The sequence below is a fragment of the Rhineura floridana genome, chromosome 15 (genome assembly GCF_030035675.1).
Source record: "Rhineura floridana isolate rRhiFlo1 chromosome 15, rRhiFlo1.hap2, whole genome shotgun sequence".
NCBI classification, from domain to species: domain Eukaryota; kingdom Metazoa; phylum Chordata; class Lepidosauria; order Squamata; family Rhineuridae; genus Rhineura; species Rhineura floridana.
In genome coordinates, this window is record NC_084494.1 from 17249121 (window position 1) to 17257462 (window position 8342).

Sequence of the window (8342 nt, forward strand, 5' to 3'; positions counted from 1 at the left end):
GGGAAGAAGTGAGAAAAAAGGGTTAGTTGTTATTTAATAGTTATTTTTATTATGGTTATAAATGAATAAACTGGGAATAGAAAGGAAGGGGATAAGAGAGGAATGAAAGTCACGTTACCCAACAGAAATTCCTGTCACATTAGCTTGAGGAAAGCTGAGCTATGGAACTCCTTGCCACAAGGAAAACACTATGGCAAAGAATTTTAGCAATTTCCAAACATGAATTCAGTAGAAAGCAGTGTTAGTAATTGCCAGCTGATTATGCCAAACTCTGTTTCTGTCTGCCACTATTTTGTGATTGGTGGGCCTCAGTAATTTTCAGCCTTTTCAAGTGAGTCCTGGGATAAAAAGTGTTAAGAACCCCTGGTGTAAGTTACTTGGGCCAATAGTCTTATAAGCAGCTTCCTAAATTCATCTGTCCTCACCTTATTTATTTAATGCTTAATCATCTAAAACCTGTAAGCCAGGGATGGGGAACCTTGGACCGTCCAGATGTTGCTAAACTACATGTCCCATCATTCCTGGCCATTGGCTCTGCTTGCTAGGGCTGATGGGAGTTGTAGTTCAGTAACATCTGAAGGGCCAAAGATTCTTCACTCCTGCTCTATGCAGTTTATATAAAATATAAAAAAAACTTTAAAATACTGATAAAATCAAAAGTTAAAACAAGTTTAACCTAAAATATATAAAAATTAAATTAAATTTAGCAGTTATTAAAATATACACAATAAAATATAATATGTTAAAGTAACATGTCTGGGTAGGTACAAAAAAGATCTTTAGCAGGTGCTGGAAACAATACTACAAAGGCACCTGCCTACTATCAATGTGCCAGTAGGGGCTCAACTACTCCTTTTTGCCCAAAATTGGGAGCATTTAACAAAAGACTGGTAGTGTAGGTGCTGCCACACTGAAGGATCAGTTCCTTGCAAGCCGGAAACAAACATTATGCGGCACTTGTTCCAGTTCTGTTGATCTAAGAGGCTAATTGTGCATGTATGGGGCAGGATGATCCATCGAGATGGTAATGTGATATGGTAAGGCAGCCCTAGTGCATCCCCCCCATTCATTTAGCAAAGCAGGGGCCCACACGTGCTCTAAAGTCCATCCCTGATGGCACTGTTGAACAGTGATACACTGAAAGGGGAAGCAGTACTCTGTGGCTTCTGCCATGGCCAGGGGACTTAGGCCTCCCAGGAAGAGCATGATGGAAAGAGGGAGATCACTGTGGCCCCGTCCACTGACCAGAGACGGAGAAGCTGCATAAGCAGAGCCCGGCTGGACCAGGCTAGTGGCCCATCTAGTCCAGCATCCTGTTCTCACAGTGGCTGACCAGATGCCTGTGGGAAGGCCACGAGCAGGATCTGAATGCAAGAGCACTCCCTTCCTGCAGTTTCTAGCAACTGGTATTTGGAAGCATACCACCTCTGACCATAGAGGCAAAGCATAAGCATCATGGCTAGTAGCCATTGACAGCCTTATCCTTCATAATTTGACTAATCTTCTTTTAAAGCCAACCAAGTTGGTGCCCATCACCTTCCTTCCCCCTTCCTTGTCTGAAAAAGCACTCTGCTCCTGTGATACATTTAATGGAAAAGGACACTCTGGTCTTGTCCATCAGCCAAAGGAACAAGAGTCATCCACTGCTACCCATGCCAGAACATCACCAAAGGAAAATGAGCTTATAGCTCACTACTTTCTTCTGGCTATGAAGGACTGATCTCCTTATTTTACCTTTCCCCTCCAACTCCCCTTTCCTTGTGTGTCTTGCCTTTTTATCGTTTATAAACCTGATGAGCAGTCGCGTGCTCTCTCTGGACTGATGTGAGCCACACTGGGAGACAATCGTTGTCTGGAGAGCAGGATAAAAATACAGCACATTAAAACGATGCCTTGTGGACTGGACCACTGCTTCACGTTTCTGCGACGACTCTGTTGGGTTTCAAGGCTGCTCCCTGTGCTTAGGAAGAGGGAAAATAGCATGCCGTAAAGAAAGCTAGTGCAGGGCCTCTGAGAAGCTAGATTTCTACATGCAAGGAGGTTGGTTTGGAGCATTCAAGCATGCCAACCTTTTCCTGCAGTTTGCAGTGGTGCTACAGCCAGGTAAAAATGAAATCATTTCATACTGTGGTAACAACATCCAGAGGGGTTCCAAAATACACAGTTGGGTAATAAACCTTTCTTAGAACTAGCCACAAAACCACTAGATGATGGTCAAGCTTTTCAGTTCTCCTGAACTGTTTTGTCAGACTGAATGTGTAAGCAAAGGGGAGCAGAGAAGAGGGGCTGGCTTGGTGTTACCCATAAAGTCTGCATTGATCTCAGTCTTAAGCGGCAGTGGACTTCACTGGAGTAGCTGTCTAGGGCTGTAGGACAGAAGGTTTCCTTCTGGGGCTGTAGCTCCATGGCAAAACATTGGTTTTGCATGCAGAAGGACCCTGGTTCAATCCCTGGCATCTCCACGTAGGGCTTGGGATGTCCCCTGCCTGAAACCCTGCAGAGCCTCTGCCAGTCAGCGTAGACAGTGCTGAGCTACAGGGACCCACGGTTTGACTCAGTGTAAGGCAGTGTCCTATGTTCCCCACCACCACCATAAGAGCTGCCTTGCATTTACTTTCGATTTACAATGATGACGTCCAAGACCTTAATCACAAATGGTTGACTACACATATTATGACTACTGCCTGTGTGGCAATCGCTTGCTTCTGGAGGACCCTACAGGTGGACTTGGTAGACATTTGGTTCCAAGAACTCCTTCCTTCCTTCCTTCCTTCCTTCCTCTGTCTGTCTGTCTGTCTGTCTGTCTGTCTGTCTGTCTTGTATGTATGTATGTATTTGATTTATATCCCGCCCTTCCTCCCAGCAGGAGCCCAGGATGACTTTTCCTTATGGAAAAGCTAACTAATGCTATTAGAAAAAGACAGTTAAACAGACACCTCTTAGTTAACTTGGGTCAAGGTTAGTGAGTATGCAGCTAAAAGAGAACACAGACTCAGGGCACCAGCCACACATGGGATTCTGTGGCATGACACCTTTGTTTGATGGGCAATATTTTTTCATGTTTTTTGAAACTGGCAGTGACGTTCATCAGGGGGAAGGGGATTTCTTTATTGTACTTTTGTATTTAGGTTGACATTATTTGGACATTCAATTAAAAGATGTTTTTTAAAAATAGAGCTGCCTGGTTGCAGCAAGCCAAAGGTCCATCTTGTCCAGCACTGTGTTTCCAGCTAAACAGGTACCTTTGGATACTCACAAGCAGGGGTGTGAAGAAGGAGGTGGTTCTTCACAGGTATCCCATCTCTGTGAAGCTGCAGACCAAGCCTCTGTGTCAGCCTTTCCCAACCGGTGTGCCTCCAGATGTTGTTGGACCACAACTCCCATCTTTCCTGACCATTGGCAATGCTGGCTGAGGCTGATGGGAGTTGTGGTCCAACAACATCTGGAGGCACACTGGTTGGGAAAGGCTGCTCTGTGTGTTTACTTCAAAGTGAGTCCCACAGCATTCAATGGCGGTTACTCCCAGCCCAGGTAGGGATGGGGAGGAAATTGATTCACTCCCCATTTAAAGGCAAACCTGCCTCATTCACACTTTCCAAAACGAACCAAAACACAGCCATCTTTTTACATTTGCAAATTTGAAATTTGCAAAAATTGCAATGCAGTTTTCCAGCCAAGTAATGTGTACAACGATGCATATTCTGGGGTAAAGTGTGCATAAAAATGCAAATATCCATGAGAAATGCATAGTGTTAGGGAAAATTGCTTTGTAAAAATGCAATGTAGGCCAAATTGCATAGATGGGTGTCCATATTGGTAGAAATTTGCACTAAAATGCTGAAGAGTGTGTGTGTGAGTGAGAGAGAGAGAGAGAGAGCCCAAGAATGGACACATACACCCATCCCTACTGCCAGATAACTCTGTATGGGATTGCAGCCATAAGTCTACTTATGAGGAAACACTGCAGCTTGGCATGTGACATGGCAGGCTGGAGCATGCCCTTCCCAGCCAGTGAATCTTCTTAGAAGGTGGAGAATGGCAGGTTGTTGCTTTGCAAGAGCAGTACTTTGTAGTTCTTTGTAACAGGGATTTGTTGGTACTAGATTGGGGTGGGGTAGTGCTGGTTGGAGGTGGCAACTTGTGAAAAATACCTGGCACAGGTGCAACTTCAGAGTTACATGAAAAGCTCTTAGAGATTTCCTTCTGCAAAGTTGGAATTTCTCTTTTATTTTTTTATTTGTTACATTTATACCTACCTTTCTTTCACCATGGAACCCAAGGTGCCTTACATTATTATTATTGTTGTTGTTGTTGTTGTTGTTTATTTCTGGCCCTCAAGGCGGCTTACAAAAGGTAAACAAATATAAAAATACATCAATAAAAACAATACAATTTACAAAAATTAAATAACAAATAACATTATTAGAAAGCAGCAATTACAACTTCCAATAAAAATACAGTAACAAATCACAAAGCGAAAATCAAAAGGGTAGCAGTGAACTTTGACCAAGTGCTCCTTGCAGTCTTTGCTGCTCTTGAACTTCTCTGGAGAGCTCTTCACCAGACACTGGTACATATTGTGCCTCTCTGCCATAACCTGGAAGAGGGAGTCATGCCACTCCAGAACGTGAAGCACTAGTAGATGGGCGGAAATTCCCATAAAATTTGATGGCGGCCTCAGATTTCCACACAATGTAGGCAGAAGCATGACTGCTGGGCAGATGTTGGCCCTTCCTCTGCTGGAGCCACTTCCTCGAGAGCTCTCATAGTCGAAGTAGCGATGGTTAAGTTCTACCTCCACCATTGGAGGCAGCAAGCCTCTCATTGCTGAGAACTGCATGTTGCTGTTGCACTCCGGTCCTGCTTGAGGGCTTCCCACAAGAGGCATCAGGTTGGCCACTCCGAGAAAAGGATGATGGGCTAGATGGGCCTTCTACTTGATGCAGCAGCAAGGCTCTTTTTATGTTCTTTGGATTTGCCTAATGGGCTTCAAGGAGAAGAGGAAAGCAACCAGATGAACAAAGGAGCAGGGAAGCTGCTGTCTGACTGAGGCAGGCGGAGCAACATGGAGAGAGGGAGCGGGGGAGTGAAAAGGGACATGAGCAGGAAAAGCCAGGGCCAGAGAGCTGTGAAAGTTAACACCCTGAAGTTTTAAAAGAGCTAATTTTCCAGCCTTCTCCAGAGCTCTTGCTAATAGCTGGTACACTGCCCACACTGGATCACTGCTTCACTCTGTTTCAGAGTAAATTTCTGCCATGTCATTCAAAGAACGAGAGCTTGTTGTTAAGAACAGAAACACTTCTGGGTTAATAAACAAAAACCCCAAAAAGCCACCCCTGACTGGATGTGTTCCACCCACCTATCTTGGCTTGCTCAAGCTTTCCGCTGGCTCAGGCCACGGTGGACCCTGTATAACAAATTCAGGGTTGGGAGGGGAATCCCCTTTATTGTCTATGACTCTGTATGGCAGAGCGCTCCAAGGAGATGAGGGGCAACTTAAGGACGTTTCAAAGAACCGCTGTTGAGCTACGGCTCAGTAATATACGTTGCACACAGAAGGCTCCAGGCTCAATCCCTGGCATCTCCAGGCAGGGCTGGGAAAGAACCCCTGCCTGAACCCCTGGAGAGTGGCTGCCAGTCAGTGTAGACAATGCTGAGCTAGATGGACCAACGGTCTGACTCAGTGTAAGGCAGCTTCCTAGGGTCCCCACCACCACCACAAGAACTGTCCTGTGCTTGCTTTCTGTTTATGATGATGAAGCCCAAGACCTTAATCACAAGCGGTGGATTCGACGTGTTATGACTGCTGCCTGTTTGGCAGTCGCTCGATTCTGGAGGTGTGTGGTGTGAATGTGGCCTGGGCCAGTTTCTACATATACACACACCTCTCTATTCTCCATCCAGGAAAGAAAGAGGCATGATCAGAGTTCGAGGGCCCATTCCAGCCGGACAAACAAACTCTGGTGCAAAGCAGGACCAGTGAAGGTATGGTTTAGGGTGAGGGGGCATCACCTGGGTAGAGTTCCAAGGGGCATTTAGGGAAGCTTGGAGGGCCGTATTCAGTACCCCGGCCTGAGGTTCCCCACCCTTGTATTAAAATAATACATGTTACCTGTATGCTTCTGAGCCGAAGTTAAAATGCTGGTATTGACCTATAATGCTCTTTACCGTTCAGGACCCCAATATCTTCTGGAATGCCTCACCTGATATGGACCTACCTGGATCCTTAGGTCTTCTTCTGAGGCCCTCCTCCCGGTCTCCCCTCTGAGGGAGGCTCGAGGATGATGACAAGGGAGGGATTTTTCAGTTGCGAACTTCAGGCTTCCTCTTTAGCAGGAGTATAAACTGAAGGTGGTTGTGGGGGGAGGTTTGAAGTGTTTCTGTGGATTTGTTTATGTCTTTTCATTTATTTTGCATAGTCTGTCTCCTGGGAATGAATCCTTAAAAGCAGAGAGTAAACAGACAGACGGGCATTGTACATGCAGTGAAAATGTCTTGGGCATTTTTCTGCCCAAAAAACAAATGTGTGCAGCAAATGTGTGTCTGTGAGAACCAGTTCCTCGGCACTTAGAAATACAACCCTATGACTATTTCCTCCCAAGTAAACTGTGTTCAATGGCTATGGAACTCTTTACCACTTGAAATTTGGTTGGTGACCATCTAATGAAGACGTTTTTGTTCCAGTGGGCATTTGATCAGCTGGGATGAGGTGTTATGGGGGGTTTTTACACCGTGGTGGAGAGAACCTCTGGCCCAGGGCAGGACCGGATTAAGCTGAGGAGGGCCCCTAGGCTGATTGGTGTTTGGGGCCCTCTTCTCCCTACCGTTCTGCTTTTTTCCGCGCAGGTTTGTCATCAATCAAGATGGCGGCCGAGGTTTCCCTAAGGGGTTGAAGCCTCTGCCGCCATCTTGGTTGATGGCAGCAATGCGTGCATGTAGCACACATGCGTGCCATCAACCAAGATGGCGGCAGAGGCTTCAGCCCCTTAGGGAAACCTTGGCCGCCATCTTGATTGATGGCAAACCACAAAAAACAGCAGAGAAAAAGGTAAGTGAAGCGGGGGGATGGCAGGGGGTTCGGAAGCTCTTGTCCCGCGATAATTTTTTTAGCTTATGCACGGGCTCCCAAGAGCTCCGGGCCCCTAGGCTTCAGCCTACTAAGCCTAATGGATAATCCGGCCCTGGCCCAGGGAACAAATGCGGTCTTCCGTGCCTCTCTGTTTGCCCCTCAAGACTCTCCCTAAGCCCCTCCCCTGATCACACCCCAAAGCCACACTCCTCAGGCATCCTGCTCTACACCTTCCTCGAGTGCTTTTGTATAGCCAGAGTGTGTATTTGGACTGTGATAATACCTGTTACTGGATGATGGACAGTTTGTGTGGGTGTATATAGAGACCTCTGATTGTACAAAGATAAGTCACATGTTGCTCTGCCCACTTTGACCTTTGGCCCGCCCCACCCACCACTGGCATGTGGCCCCTGGAAGCTTGCCCAGGAGGGAAAGTGGCCCTTGCTTAAAAAGGTTCCCCACTGCTATTTTACATGGATCCTTGTTTTTAAGCTGTATAGAATGATATGATGATTCCAGATTTGACCAATGATATCCTGGAAATAGGGATGGGTGAGAAATTTGATTCAGTTCGCATTTAAAGCTGAATCTATCAAATTTGCACTTTCCGAAACAACATGAGAACCGAAATACACCCATCCTTCAAAATCTGTATGTATCTGAATTTTCCAATGCAGTTCTCCAATCACACAGTCTTTACAAAAATGCATGCCTTTGGTGAAAGTGTGCATAAAAACAAATATATTGTTATTGTTATTATTTATTAAATTTATATCCCGCTCTTCCCCCCTGTAGTAGCCCAGGGCGGCAAACAAAAACACTAAAAGCCTCATAAAAAGATATTAAAATATACAGTATTAAAACAAAACATTTTTAAACATCTTTATGTTAGTGAAAATAACATACAAAAAGGCATTATATTGGGATAAATTGCTTGCAAAAATGTATACATTAGCCAACACTGCATGCAAAAATGTGTTTATCAGGAGAAATTCACACTAAAATGCTGAAGAATTTTTGAGGATTTTTTTTTAAAATCTGCAGATTACTGCAGAAATGTGAAGAACTGAATGTAAGATTGAAAAAAATGAGAAACTGGGGAATGGAAATGGACAGGTCCTTCCATCTCTGGAGGTAATTTGAATTTAACAATTGCTACAACTGAAAGCTTCTTTTACAAGTTTTTCCACAAACTTGTCTCTTCAGTTCAGTCACGAAATGACAGAAATTCCTGTCAACATGCAACCTATTCAGCCTCGAGGCTCTGTGCAAT